This window comes from Tupaia chinensis, unplaced genomic scaffold (assembly GCF_000334495.1).
Source record: "Tupaia chinensis unplaced genomic scaffold, TupChi_1.0 Scaffold000140_1, whole genome shotgun sequence".
NCBI lineage: Eukaryota > Metazoa > Chordata > Mammalia > Scandentia > Tupaiidae > Tupaia > Tupaia belangeri.
In genome coordinates this window covers 4,113,500-4,130,066 of record NW_006159610.1, presented here as the reverse complement: position 1 = coordinate 4,130,066, position 16,567 = coordinate 4,113,500, and the positions used below count along the sequence as shown (strand labels likewise).

The 16,567-nt window shown below is 36.8% G+C and overlaps 1 pseudogene; it reads right to left on the bottom strand.

The window, feature by feature from the left end:
* Window positions 1-16,004, bottom strand: part of LOC102471929 (H/ACA ribonucleoprotein complex subunit DKC1-like) — a 45,895-nt pseudogene extending 29,891 nt beyond the window's left edge.
* Between the last annotated feature and the right edge of the window lie 563 nt (window positions 16,005-16,567).

The following is a 16,567-nucleotide window of genomic DNA, read 5'->3' as shown; positions in this document are numbered from 1 at the left end:
TCACTGAGACTCCTCTCAAAGCCTCCATTAATCTGTTCTCCAAGTACGGCAGACTATTTGGAGATGAATTATATATTGATAAAAATAATGTATGTTATGAAAAATAACTTCATTTTCTAAAACAAAAATGTTAATGAGAGGCCAGCCCATGGTCTGGTGGCTATGGTGACTGGATCTCACCTTGCCAACTGTGTAGTTCAAGTCCTGAACCTGGTGACTTGAAAAACACACCAAATGCATGTGCAAACATGCTCAAAATCTCAAAAATAGGGAGAAATGCGGGAAAAGAGATTGTGCCATGACCATGATCCATAGGGGATGCTTTCTCTTTCTCTGTCTTCCTGTGTGTGTCTCTGGAGAGCACATGTACCCTCTGGCAATTTTTAAAATTTTAATTTAATAATTTTAAATTAATGAGAAGAATGGCAATTTCTTTTTATATTTGTGGCAAATGTCTTTACATTCTGCCTTAATATAATAGATTCTCACATCTGCATTCAATCTTTCTAACTCTTTGTTTTGTTCTAAATATATGAAGAAAATCTAGCCTTACACAATTATGTACTTGGAAAATGAAGAAGTATTTTAATAGGCTTTGCAGATAATCATGGATATTATTACTGGATAGAATATCAACATTTGACAAGTGATATTCTCATTAAGACTGCAGTGTGGAATCTGAAGCTACATTAATAAAACCCTGTTTTATTAAAAAATGCTCCATTTCATTCAAATTCATTGCTTTGTATTTTGAGTGTATCTTTTACTCATGCATGACTTTGTAGGATTATGAATTGCACTTGAAAAATAATAGTTCAGTGAATTGTGCAAATCTTCCAGATGTTAATGTATCACTACTTACTACTCTCTCTCTCTCTCTCTCTCTCTCTCTCTCTATATATATATATATATATATATACACACACACACACACACACACACACACACACACACACAAGTACACACCCCACATGTTTTTACACACACACAAGTACACACCCTACATGTTAGGAGTACTACTGATCTCAACAGGAAAATCCTTAAATATTGGGGAGCTTTAAATCTCATAGGTCAGAGAAAGGTTTTCAAAATTCTAACTTTTCTTCAAAAGCTCAAATGTCCTGGGAACCAGCAGTTAGCATAATGGCTATGTCGCTGGACTCCCACGTAGTCGACCGCGGTTCGTGTCCCGGACCCGGTGGCTTAAAACTCACACCGGGCGCGTGTGCGTGTGTGCCCAAGATCCCGAGAGGAGAATGGAGGAGAAGGGATTGCAGCGTGACCATCCCCCCGGGGGGTGATTTCTCGCTTTCTGTCTCTATGTCTCTCTCTGTCTGGCTGGCGAGCGCACGCGCCCTACATTGAAAATCTCTCCAAAGAAAAAAAAAAAGCTCAAATGTCCTTATCTGGAACAAATACTGCCTGTTATTTCCCTTGAAATAGCAGGCTCACTTTGTCCATTGTAATAAAAATTGCCAAATACCCAAGTCTGAATAAATCTAATCATACTTCTGAGTAAAAAACAGTGGTCAGTTCAGCTTGTAACTCAATCACATTAGTGCTTTCCTTCAAGTCAATCATTGTACTGTCAATTTATTGACCATAAGTCTTCATTAAGGTATGTGGTATAGTTTTCATTTTATCACACAGAATCTTAAAAACATGCTGAGAGTTAATATAATTAATCATTTTTACTGCTTTACCAAATGGATTCTTAAATGAAATTGGCTTTTTTTCCTCCAGCTTGTGTGTGTGATGAAGAAGAACAAATAACTACCAGTATAATTTGGTGCCACTGTCCTGATTTATGGTAAGAGATTAGTCCTTTATGACTGAGTTTGTGCCATCAGCACAAAGGTCAAAACAGTGAAAAAGGCAAACATCTTAGGATTATTATGAAAGTAATTTGCACTTTCCAAATTGTCTGAAAGTGTCTCAAAGATCCCCAGAGCTCCATGGATCAAACTGTGAACATCACTGCTCTGGCTCATACCCTAACATTCACTATTATAAACCCTTTACTAGTCCTTGACTTTAACTTAAGTCATAAGGTCACCAAGTACCCTTCTTTCTACTCTATGTAGAAAACTTTCTCCTAAATAAATCCCCATCTCAAAAGCAGAAAGTCAACTCCATTTTCAACACCAATTTAAGAAGACATATGTTGAACACACATAGATTCAGCGTGGGAGCAGGGAGCAAGTTAAATAACTTCCCACCCTACCTTCTCTTTCACACTTACCCTCAGAATTTCAGCTTTTCCTGCAGGCAAAGAAACCTGCATCTGCATTTGATTTCTGAAAATTTAATAATCTTGTTCTTAAAAAGACATTTTCTCCACTTTAACTCATAATTTAATAACCTTCAGTTACAAGAAAAGGCGGCAATGATCACAAATGAAGTACCTAATGAAATTCCACTCTCCCTTCCCCAAATATCTTTTTATTGCTGTGGTTTAGCAAGGCAGGGACCATGCTTTTATATGGAAGAAAAATAAGAATAAAGAAAGGGGTGAGGGTAGCCACAGTGGTGCAGGCAGTGGGGTACCACTGCACAGTACTGGAGACATACAGAAGGCCTCAAGTTCGGATGTCAAGTTGACCTGAGTGTGCTGGGCACAGCCATATACATAACTGTGATGCTGTCTGGAAGGCTGGAGGATAGGAGATCACACCATGATGAGATCCTATAGAGGAAGCCTATCTTTCCCTCTTTTTCTTTCTCTTTCAATAAATAAACTTAAGAAAAAGGAGGGGGAAATCTGTACGCTTTGGAGAACTGAGCTCCAGAAAAGAGCAAAATGAGGATTGAGTGGAGCTGAAATTGTCCTTCAGCACAACCCTCCCCAACTCCAACACTGTTCACAAGATACAGGAATGGATGTCCCTCGTCTAGCTCCACTAGACCTGAGTTTCTCCATCTTTGGCCCTCCACTGGACTGTGCAGCCTTCTTCCTTTTTTCTCTCCCTTTCTGGAGCAGAGACATGTGCAGATCTAGGAGGCTCACAAACTTCTTCCAAGGCACACAGTTTGTTTGAGGCCTCTCATGCCAATTGTAACTCCACAGGCCTCTATCAGTTCGTGATCCTTGAACCCATACATTACATGCTTTGTTCTAATTATACCTCTGCTCCTAGTCAAATCGTTTCATCACCTCTTGTTAGAAGACATCCCTAATCCCCAAGATTTTTTTTAGAATTACTTTTAAATTTTATTTATTTATTAGTATAATTTTGTAGTTTGATGAGGGAGAAACAGAGGAGAGAAAGAAAGTGAGAAAAATGAGGAAAGCAAGCTGCCAGGTCTGGAACTTGAACTGTAGTCGGCCATGTGGGAGTCTAGCACCTTAACCACCACACCACCTGTGAGCCTCGATCCCCCAGATTTCAAAGTCTCATTTATATTATTACTTCACCCTGCTACTCCAATCCCAAAACTCTATTAGTACCTAGATATGTTTCTTTCAAAACATTACATACTTTTTACCAATCATTGCTTTGTTTATTTATTCTTCCCCCTATCGCTAAGTTTTCAGAGGTCAGACTCTGTTGAGTTTTTATCCCTCCATGTACCAACCCACACCTAGGCAAATACAAGGCAGTTGACAAATATCCATTTATAAATGCTTGTTGATTAATGCCACATGGCAGTATGTCAACTTGGCATCTGCACTGGGTAAAAGGGTTATGAGACAAGAAATAGAAAGCACTTGAACAAGGAATTTTTGTTTATCTTTTGGAATGAGAAAAGGTCAAATAAGGGAAAATAATGGAAAGATTAATGAAATAGTATATGCAAGGAATATGAGAAACCTAAAATAAAAATGGAGAAATAGAAGCATAATTTAGATAGATCTAGGAGGTGGATTACACAAGACAACTTTGTTACCAAATGTGTGGTTAAAAAAGAAAGTACAATAAAAATTTCTACAAGTTTTCAACATAATAAAAGTAAATAATATTTTATCATAATTTTTTGGTTATTAAAAGGAACATAAGCATTTGGGAACTTGATTTGAAATTTGAAAGCACAGTGCCTAGTGCATAATTATCACTTACTTTGTTATGAATCATAGTGACCGGAACACTGACAACTACTTATTATCTACTTCTGGGGTACTACCTGCACTTTGGGAGCTAGACAAATTCAAACACCTTTCCTGGAAATGATTTGCAAAAGGAAAAAGTTCTGTAACCCTAACCCAGAGTTTCTTTAGGGCTTCAGAATTGGGATGCTCTAATCAGAGAACACACCTGGGGTCCATTCAAGAATGGATTGGAATTCTGAGTCATGGAATTGAGGTATAGCCTAATCCTCTTGCCATTTTCTCCAGAGATTTGACAGTGGGAAAGCATGTATGAATCCAGACAGTCTTTTTCAGCTTCATGTTATGACCTAGAAGCCTTAAGAAGTGGAGCAGATGGCTAACTTTATGCATCGTTGGAAGGCCTGTAGTTCTCTCACCTATTTGGCAATTCATTTAAGCAAATAAGACAGCTCTAACTTCAAGTACAGTCCACTTTACAACATAGTATATCATTGTGTGGAAAAATGCATCATTGTATGGACAAAATGCAATGTGGTATCAACAAGAGGGAACAAACAGGTATTTTTAAAAAAGAAAAAAAAATACACACACATATATATGTGTATATATATACACATAGCTATACACTATAAATGTATAACTTTATAAATAAACTGCATTTAAGGAATCCAAAATATACATTAAAAAATCTTATCCATAGGCCAGCTCCATGGCCTGGTGGTTAAGAAAGCCAGACCCCACAAAACTGGTCACATAGTTGGGGTCCCAGATCCCTTTCTCCTCTCTTTCTCTCTCATCTGTCTGTGAAGAGCATACATCCCCCTAGCACCTATGTGCTCATGTGTTTGCATGCACACACACGCAAGCACACACACACACACACACACACACACACGAAATCTCATCCACAGAATAGGCTCTTTTTTATGTGTAATTCATCTCACATATAGATTATTTTCATGCATTTAATTCATAGTCAGCAGCATGGATCACGTAGGTGCTGCCCATGGAAGGTCATTAGTAGGTTTTTTCCATGAGTTTTCTCATGATCCCAGAAAGAACTTGAACCCAACAATTTGAATGCAACAGAAGATCTAAAGCTATTCTTTTTAATTAATTTAGGTAGCCACACACATAGGAGATAGAATTTCAGAGAGCACTTTAGGCTATACTACCGCCAAATACTCCCAGTTGCCTTGGCTTCAGACCTGCTGTAGTTCTATCCTACATTTGTCCCTGATGAGAGACTCCATATTTAGATAAAGCAACCACAACAGGAGTAAGAGAAGATAAGGGGGAAAATGAAAAATAGTATTTGAGGTCTACTATAGAGCTAGCAGAGAAACTATGAATGTCTTACTAGTACAGGTCACAAGTAGGATACAAGGGCTTACTATAGCAGAGGTGAGAGACTTTTATTATCTGCTAAGTTTTTATTAAAAATGTACCTATTGGGATCTGCAGATGGTGTAATAGTTATGTCACTGGACTCCCACACAGTCGACTGCAGTTCAAGTCCCAGAGCCAGTGGCTTAAAACACGCAGGGTGCCTGTATGTGTATGCTCCAAGTCCTGAGAGGAGAATGGAGGAAGTGAAATTGCAGCATGGCCATCCCCCCGGGGGTAATTTCTTGCTTTCTGTCTCTCGGTCTCTCTCTGTCTCTCTGGAGAGCACATGCACCCAATAGCAAGAATCTCTCTAAAAAAAGAGAGAAAAGATGTATATATAGATAGATAAATAGATACACACATACACACACATCTGATCAGAGGATTACCATACACACACACACACACACACACACACACACACACACACCTATCTAAGGCAATCTTCTGATCAGATTGTTTTGGGTATAGTAGCTCTCAAAAGATAGAGAAAGCTTTAACCTGGATCTAATTTTGATCAAGGACATTTATTTTGGTCAAAATAATTTGTAAGTCTTTCAGCTCAACCAGACACCTATTTATTGAACACTCACTAAATACTAAAGAGTCCTGTTATATTCAACACTTGGCATAAAGATGAGAAGAACAAGAGCTGAGATAGTTTGGAATCTAACATAAAAGATTCTACATTAAATATATTCAGTTATAATTTTAAAACCATGGTTATAGATTAGATGCTTCTGTGGGGTCCCTGAATTGGATTGGTTTTATTATCATATCTGCACTTCTAATGCCAATCAGGGGCTATAAATAGCACACATTGATTATAGAGAGACTAATAAAAAGAAAATCAATGAATAAGCAAAAAGCCATCAAGAACACTCAAAAAAGTCAGAGGAATATTAGTCCACTGTTCAGATTATGGAACTTATAACTTCCCTGTACTATTTAAAACAAACAAAATCATTTTAGTGAGTGGCTTTGTAAAGTAGTTTAATAGAAAGATTTTCAGGTAAGCTACTTTTTTTGCTAACAAATGTGAATCTGAGAAAAGAATTCGCTATTTCTAGGTTTTAATTATTTCATCAAAAACAAAAAATCTTCCAGATTCCAAGTGTTCTTGTATGTATCCACCTCTTGTAGAAAATATGCTGTTTCCTATTTCTCTTACTCCACCAGACTCTAAATTAAGAGTAAGAGCCTCTTACTCTTTGGTGATTCCATGACAAAAGAAAAAAAAAAAATCTAGACTCCTTCCTTAGAGTTGATTATTTAAACAGACATGGAGATCTGACACATAGATCAGTGATTCTAGAACCTAGATTATTCTCAGAAACAGTTTTGGAACTTAAAAAATATGTAAATTCTGATTTTATGAACCAGAATTTCTAGGATCTGAAGGCATAGTTTTTTTAAAAAATTCAATAATGGCAGTTAAGCAATTCCAAAACTCCCATTATAGTTAAAAAGAAAGAGATGGAATAAATGAAACTATACAAAACCTACATCTGCAGCTTAACAAGACAGGAAACATCAAAACTTCAAAAAGCACTTATACAGAAAAAGAAACAGCAAATCCCAACAACTTATATCCAAAATCTTTCCATAAACCTTTGCAGAGAGAAAAGACGGTTTTAAAAAATTCTGTAGAAAAGATAAAATGGAATATCACCAGAAATAAAGTGAAGCAGAAGTGTGAAAACACTAAACATGTGTACCAGTAGATCCAAGCCCAATGCCCACATTCCTGCCATTATTTTCAAGCTGCTAGGTTTAGGACTTGAATCAGATAACCTGCCATGTGGGATCCAGCAACTTAACCTCCACACCACCTGCTGCTCAGTATCTTATATTTTAATTCAAAAGAAAAAAAAAAACTATCCAAACATATTTACTTTAAAAAAAAAAAAGTAAATAATTATTGAAGCCTAAAAGCTAGGTACATCAAAAGTGGTAGATAGTTTTACAGAGAGATCAAAGATAGACACTGTCAAAAATAGCCCTATTATAACAACTCTATTCCCAAGGTGATGTATATGCTTAAAATTGTGCTCTCTAAAGAGTCATATCAGAGACTTCAAACTAGAGGAGAAATAAATTTTGCTAAACTACCCCATCCAAGTTACTAAACAAGCTAAAACAAAACAAAACAAAACAAAAACAAAAACAAAAAAAAAACAAACAAAAAAAGAGCCCCAGAAGGAGAAATATTGGTATTCATAGTTGCTACAACATATTATCTAAAATATCTAGTTTTTAAAAAAAATATTTCACATGCAAATAAACGGGAAAATATGACCCCCATACAGGGAAAGAAGCAGTCAAAAGAAATCACTGGTGAGAGGGCCAGATTTCATAATTAACAGGCAAAGATCTCAAAACAGCCATTGAAAATATTTTCAAAGAAGTACAGAAAATGATATTTGAAGTAAAGGTAGGTAAAGGGCAATGTGCTATCAAAGAAAAAGTACAAATTAAAAAGGTAGATATTATAAAAAAATCATTGAAATTCTAGAGCTGAAAAATATAATCACAGAAGTAAAAAAAATAAATTCAGAGGCTTGAGAATAGATATGAGCTACCAGAAGAATAGATCAGTGAACTTGGAAGTAAATCAATGTAGATTGTAAAATCTGAAGAATAGGAAAAAAATAATGAAGAAAAATAAAACAGGGTCTCAGAGAAATGTGGGACCCTATTAAGCTCACTAACACATGTATAATGGAAATAGAAGTAGGGGAGAATAGAGATAAAGGAACAGAAAAAATGTTCAAAACCATCAATAAACATAGTTATGAAATTTTAAAGTCTAATCATTTTGATCATCATATTAAATATAAATGGTCTAAAACAGTGTCATCAAACATTTTCGGTAAATGGCACAATAATAACTAATTCAAACTTTTCAAGACAAATAAGCTACCTTAGCATAATACTTTTGCATCTTTTTATTTATTGACAACTCTTTTAAAATGTAAGGAATATTCTTAGTTAATAAGTGGCATGAAAACACCACAGGGCATAGTTTTTAAAACCCTGATTTAAATAGATCAGTTTTAAAAAATTTACATTTCCTTGGGACCAGCAGTTAGTGTAATGGCTATGTCGCTAGACTCCCATGTAGTCCACCACGGTTCGCGTCCTGGACCCGGTGGCTTAAAACTCACACTGGGTGCATGTGCGTGTGTGCCCAAGATCCTGAGAGGAGAATGGAGGAGAAGGGATTGCGACGTGGCCATCACCCCTGGGGGGTGATTTCTCACTTTCTGTCTCTCTCTGGCTGTCTGGCGAGTGCACGTGCCCCCTCGTTTGTTCGGGGGGGCACGGTGCCTTATCCAAAAAAAAAAAAAAAAAAAAAAAAAAAAAAATTTACATTTCCAGAGATGGAAGAAAATAAGACCCAATATACAATGTCTACCAAAACACCCAAAAAGTAAGATGACTTTTTAAAATATTCCATATGAGTGCAGAACAAAAGAAAGCTGAGTATGTATATTCATATTATCAGAAAAATGATTTTTAAACAACAAAATTACCAGTATTAAGTATGCTTATTACAAAATGATCAAAGGATCAAGTCACTTAAAATGCATAACAATGTTAAGTATAAATGAACCTAACAATAGAATACTCAAATACATGAAGCAAAAACTGATAGAATTGAAAGGGAAAACTAGCAAGTCCAAGATTATAACTGGAGACTTCAACACTCCTTCTCCCGGTAATAAGTAGAGCAAGTGGAGAGAGAATCAATAGGGATAAAGAAGACAAACCATACCCCCCCCCAATAAAAAAGAACAACTTGACTTAATTGACAGTTACAGAATACTATTTCCCTAAAAAAACAAAACAAAAAAAAAAAAAACAAAGAACAAGAAGAAGAGAACACATTCTTCTCAAGGTCTCAAGGTCACATGGAATATGCACCAAATATTCACCAACTGTGCCCATCCTGATGACATAATTGGTAGCAAACTGAGTTGCAATGCTAGAAGCCAAATAGTTCATTGCAAATTCAGATTCTCAGGTCGACCTGAAAACACATCAAGCCTGTTCACAAGTGCCCACGATCCTTAGAAGCTGAAGAACTGAGTAAAGGGGATGACAGCATCAATAAGACCCTGATGAGGTTGTTTCTGCCTTTCTCTTTCTTTTTATATGTGCACACTTTCTCTATCATTTAAAAGGGGAAAAAAATGACCTTGTCTTGAGTCATAAAAACTAATTTTTGTCTTTTTTTTTTTTTGCCATAGGACACATGCACTTGCCAGAGAAACACAGAGAGAGGAAAAGAGAAATCACCTCTCACTGGGGATGACCACATGGCAATCCCTTTTCTTCCAGTCTCCTTTTAGGATTTTGGGCATGTGTACACATGCACTCAGCATGTTTTTCAGGCCACCATTTCCAGGACTCGAACCTACAGAGTTGGCCATGTGTGATCCAGGACCTTAACCACCATGCCACCTGCTGGCTCCATACAAACTAATTTTAACAAATTTAAAAGAGTTAAAATTAAACAAAAGTATGTTCTCTGACCACAATGGAATTAAACTAGAAATTAATCACAGAAACATAATAGGAAAATATCTAAATACTTGGGCATGAAGATTGTATATTTAAGTAATCCATGGATTAAAGAGAAGTTTTTAAAGGAAATATATTAATTAGTTTGCTCAGGCTGCTATAACAAAATACCATTGACTGGGAAGTTTGAATACCAAAAATTTATTTCTCACAGCTCTGAACTAAAGACTAAAATGCTGCAGTATCAGTCCCTTGTGCAGGCTTACTTCCTGGCTTATAGATGACTGCCTTCTCACTGCGTCTTTGCATGATGGAGAAAGAGGGACCTCTGATCTCTCTTCCTTGTCTTATAAGGACACTAAACCCAGCCCATGGCCCTCACCTAAACGACATCATCTAAATTTAATTAACTCCCAGTCTTCACCTTCAAATACCATCACATTAGGAGTTAAGGTTTCAATATACAAATTTTGGGAGGATACAAACATTCAGTCAATAAACAGAAGTTAGGATATGTTGAGAACTGAAAAAAAAAAGAATATAATTTATAGTAAGTACCTAAAATAGTACTTAGAAGAATGTTTATAACATTAAATGGATACATTAGCAAAAAAGAAAGCTCTATAAGCAATAGAAGGACCTTTTTTAAAAAAATTAGGGTAGGGGCCAGCAGGTGGCCTGGTGTTCAAGGTGCTGGATTTCCACATGGTTGGCTATGGTTCAAGTCCTGGAACTGGTGACTTGAAAATCACACTGGGCACATTTATGCTCATCCCCAAAATGCCAAGGGGAGAATAGAAAAGGGATTGTGACATGGTCATCCCTGCTATTGGGTGATTTCACACTTTCTGTCTCTCTCTCTCTAGTAAGCACACATACTCTGTGGCAGAAAGAAAAAATAAAAACAAGATAGAAGAAACTCTGAGGATAAAAACAACAACAAAAAAACGCCAAAGCAACTAGAATGAAAAAAAAATTAAAAATAAAAGCAGAAATATATGAAATTGAAAAGAGGAAAACAAGAGAGAAGTGAAACCAGAAACATTTTTTGATAAGACCAGCAAGTCTGAAAGCCTCTAGTCAAACTGAGTATGCAAATGTAAATTCTCATATTCCGGTTTATGAAGGGGATCTTTAGACTTAGACTTTGTGACCTTAGATCCTTGAACTTTATGTCTATAACTCTCTACTTCCATCTAATGTCAGAGCGTAGTCAGTGCAGAAAGTTTTTTTATAAAAGGGAAAATCTCATCCCCTAAGATGCTCAAAATCCAATCTATCTTATGACCACTCATGACATAGGCAACAAAGCCTCTGGTAACATTCCATCCTGAGACAAAGAGCTGAAGTCCAAGTCAATCACAGGCACGTGAAAGATAATCCGTTTCATAAGCTGCATCTTAATTCTGCTTGCTGTCTACATTGGCTTTTTCTCTAGCTCTGACTCTTTGGCTTCCTTCCAGGATCTATAGCTTTGCTTCCCAAAACATGATCTCAACAACTGCACTGCAATAAGGCCAACGTGAAAAACAAAAGAGATTTGGCTAAGACTCCTTTATTTTACAAGAACCTTTCCAATTTGTTTATAAGCTTGTCCTTTTCACAACTATTCCAAACCTAGGGCATTTTTCCATCTGATGAAAAATCTTTAGTCGTTCAGCTGTTCTATAAATCGACATTCTCAAGAACTCTACAACGACACAAAGAAGACATAAGTACATAAAATAGCAATCTAGGAGAATTGCTGAGATTCCCGTGGTATACCAGGCATAAAGACATAGAATTTTAGAGGAAGGGGAGATCCGTGAGAATTGAAATGGTCTTTATATGTCAGGCTATACCTAGAGGAAAACACAAACTGCTCAGAATATTGGAACCATATAAATAAAAGCATTGATAAGAATATGCAAGAAGCAGGAAAGAGACAGCATGAGTAGAATACAGAATGCGTACTGAGATGACATGTGGTTTGAGGAACCTGAAGCCAAGTACAGGAGTTCAGACACTGGCAGTAGGAAATAGGGGCAGAGAAATGACAGGCTTGCAGAAGGTGAACGAGGCAGAAAAGCATGTTATGCTTGAGGAGGAGAGAGTAGGACACCAGGCTGGCCAAAGTGCATTAGCCCTGGATGGCAGCAGTGAAAAGAGAGAATGCAAGACAGACCAAAAGAATTTATTCCATAAATATGGAATTGACTGTACATAGGAGTAGGACAGGACATAAAGAAGCTTTTGAGTTTCTTTATTTTAGTCTTTTTAGAGAGGTTTTCACTACAGGGTGCATGTGCTTACCAAAGAGACAGAGAGATAGCAAGCAAGAAATCACCCCCCAAGGGGGATAGTCACACCACAATCCCTTCTCCTCTATTCTCCTCTCAAGATCTTGGGCACACACGCACGCACCTGGCGTGAGTTTTAAGCCACTGGGTCTGGGACTCAAACCACAGTCAACTATGTGGGAGCCCAGCATTGTAACCATTACACCATCTGCTGGTCCCAGAAGCTTTTGAGTTTCTGAGAGAATGCGACTAGATAAATTTTTTTAAAGAATTATTTATTCTGTTTAATTTTATTGCTTTATTTAAATTTAACAAGAGAGAGAGAAAGCCACCAGGTCCAGGACTTGAATCATGGTCAACCATGTGGGAGTGTCCAGCGCCTTAACCACCACACCACCTTCTGGTCCCCATGACTACATACATTAAGAAATCAGCAACACAGAGAAAGAAAATAAAGGATCTAATTGCAGAAGAGATAAGAGATGGATATTAAGTGTGAAGCAATAGCGGTACTCTTGAATTCAATGTCTTTAAAAGAGATTAGAGTACCAGAACAGGACCAGAAACTCAAAATCCTGAATTGCCTATACAAATGAGACAAAGTCACATACAAAAAATTAATGTCTTAGGGAAAAGTGTTAGTGAGAAAAGAAGGTCAAGGACATGACTAAAATTTTCCAAGAATCCACATGGGAAGAAAGAAAATAGGTGAGCTGGTACCTCTAACTGTTAGAGAAAATAGACAGGTTAAAAAAAAAATGGCGGAGTGCTGTCTGGACAATGATGAAACAGTAAAACACTGTATTCCGTGAGGCAGACCCGTGTGGAAAGGTTCTGGGTTCACAGCCAGAGACCTCCCTGAGTACAACAGGCATACATGGGGCTGGTACAGTTATGTGCTGCACTCAGAAAGTGCGAGCAAATTGCTTCATTAGATATTATTACCAGAATTACTGTACCATCTAAGCTAGTATCACTCCTAAATTTAGAAAACTTTGTGATCTATAAATTGCTTTTACCCAAAAATCATTTGCACGATTGGCGAGAATAAATGTGAAAAATAAAAGAAATGAGTATTCCATGACCCCTTCTCCTTTTGTACCTATTAATTTGCCACTGACCTAATTCTGGGTAATTATAAAATGACGGAGTTACTGAAATCCGTTCAGCACCATAACAGAGTCGGCTTTCCCCTTTGGGCCTACAAATCCCTGTGTCTTTATACACAGCAAAGGATATTTCTACTACCTTCCTCCCGCTTGATAACATGTAAATACCCGAGAGATACTGTGTAACATTTATTTGATCAAGGCCCACCCAGTGCCGGAATGTGGGCCACACATTTTTATGAATTTATGAGAATTATGAATTCTCATCATTCTACAAGCTTTGCACCCATTTCCATGGTACCCGGATCTTCTGAGTTCCTATACCAAATGAATGTGTTGGGGTTTGGGGGAGTGGGTTCTGCAAACACTGTGGAACTAATCCCTCAAAAAGCAGGCTCAATGTCTCAGTCAGATCATCGCTGGCAACTTTTGTAGCTTGCCGTAAACAAAACACCTGCACTTGGCTGTCTAGGAGAAGGGGAGTGGCATTCTGGAGTTAGAGAGTGAGGAAAATCACTGTAAGTCGTGGATAAAATATTTACCACATTAAGAGAGGGTACAGAAAAGGCTTATCCTGTGAATTTGATGTTTTTCATCAAGAAGAAAGTTTCCTTCGAGTGATATAAGATAAAAATTGGATTTATGAATCTGTCAACTATACAGGAAACATCAATTACTAGTTTGTGATGAGTAATAGAATTACACTCAGTTTTGATGGTGTGGCATGTGTGATTTAACTGCGTGGCGTCCCCACTGTTGCAGGTGGGGCTGTAAATAAATAAATGCACATATTCATTAAATCTCAGTAATTTCTTTGTGAGGTTGTATAATTCTACGATAGTAGCTGGTAATAACACAGCCAGGTTTAGGGTTCAATAGTGAAAGAATCCCTCAAGCACTCTCAGGTAGCATTCAGCACAGAGGGCTACTTCCAGTACCGATACATTTTCTTTAAAACAAAACAAAACAAAAAAAACCCTGTTGATAAAATAATACTGCAAATCAGTTTATTAATAGGAAGTCAAACTATATTAATAGCCAAAGAATAATTTTAAAAACTATCTCCTTGAAGGAGAAAAAATAATTTCTTTTTGATTGTTCGTTTGTTTTTGCTATTTTGCTAGAGGGCATGTGCATGCGCTCACCAGAGCAAGACAGAGAGACAGAAGGAAAGTGAGAATTCACCTCCCAGTGGAGACCGCCACATGGCAATCCCTTCTCCTTAATTCTCTCCTTGGGATTTTAGGCACAAATGCACACATGCCTGGCATGTATCTCAAGCTGCTGAGTCCAGGACTCAAACAACTCAGTAAGCCATATGCGACCCAGCTGCCTTAACCACCATGATATCAGCTGGCTTTATAAATAGTTTTTGAGTCAAAGAAGAAATAACCAAAACTGAAATTGCAGATGATTTAGAGATTACTAACAAAATAAGGCTACAACATAAAGATTTTTTTTGTGAAAAACATCAGAGGTCAATTTATAGCCATAATGTCCTTGGTGTTGAACAAGAAAGAATACATGTCATGAGATAAGAATGTACCTCAAAAAAACTAAGAAAACAATACCAACCCCCAAACACTAAAATGTAGCCATTAAACATGTGCAACATCTAAGACATGTCCATTTAATAAAAGATTCTGAGCATTTTGTTTAATGAGAGAATTCTACATGCAAATACTAAAATGGCATGTGTTCAAAAGGTGTCACATTCAGAGACCAAACTGCAGAGTTCCTAATGTGGCATGCAGCTATTTAAGTTTATTGTTTTTCCTTTTCCTGATCAGTTGGAACTTCATGCCAATTTCTAGATTACCTCTAGAGACAAGAAATGGATAGGGGAAGGGGAGAAATAAAGGTTAGAAATGGAAGGTGCCTTACACCTTAGTGTACCTTTCGAGGTTTTTGGTGTCTGTTTTTCTCTATAAGAATAGATTATTTATTCAAGAATATAAATTTAAGGTTAACATGGTCACACCTAGTAGTTTGGGGTTTTATTCCTTCTGAAGACAGAAAAATGTCCTTGCCTTAAGCTCTTTCTTTTCATATTTCTTCATTCCATTCCATCTGAAAAGCATTTCTGCCCCTTTACAACATCCCAGTCAAGGCAGGAAGGTCCCAAAGGCCAGGATGTTAGTTGTTAGTTCCCTTTTCACGTAAGCCTCTGTGTTTGTAACTCTATTTTCTCTTTTTCTTTGATTCCCACCCACTCTGTTTCCACGTAAAACCAGTCGTCTATACAAGAGTACACTCCAAGAGAATGTATACATTATAGTTTTCAGAGATGCTGATTTCTTTTCAATATTGGCATTTTTCCCTTCTAAAAAATGTTAAATATTTTCTAAATTTAAAGTTTTGTATAATAGTGCTTAATTTCACCTATTTCCATGACTCTGTGCTACTTGTGTTTAATGCCTGTGAAAGTAATGTCTTAACAATCTAAATCTATTTGAAATTATTTGGTAGTATGAATAACCCTTTAAGTTGGCTAAAAATTAAATCTACCCAAAGAAAGAAATACATTCAGTGACATTGCAATGTATAACAAGCAACCTTTACTATAGTTTTTTGTTTAATTCTTCTAGCCACACTTTTTTTTTTTTCATATTCTCTGCATACCTGAGCTTCTTCCAGCTTCAGGAGAGTCATTTTCCCTAGCTATAATTCCTGTTAAAAATGGTTCAGAGGTCTAAAGGATATAGAAATGCAGTATATAGATGTAAATACCAGATATAGTGTGTGCAAAAGAGGAGGGTCTGAGGAAGGACATTTGGGGGAGGGACAGGGAGGAAAAGCATTAATGGCACAGAGAGGTGTGGTATTATCTGTTAAAGATCTTTGTGGTTTTATCGACGGTACTGGGGAGAGGTGTTCACCTGTTGAAATATCCATTTTGTAAGACAAATAATAATGTGATTGAATGTATGGAAGAAAATGACATGAAAATTAATTAATTAATTAATTTAAAAATTTTTTTAAATAAAAAATAAATAAATTTTTTTAAAAAATGGTTCAGAGGTTGGCATGTCACACCCTGCTAGTTTAAGAGCAAACACCCTGAATAATGGAAGACCAAGTTTGATAACTGTAATGCCGGACTCTCTTGTGAAATATAAAGACTACCTCTTTTCCTTGCACAAAGTTTGAATAAGTACTGCCTCTTGAACTGAGTTCCTTGTATAGCTTTACATTTATAGCTGAAATAATCATCT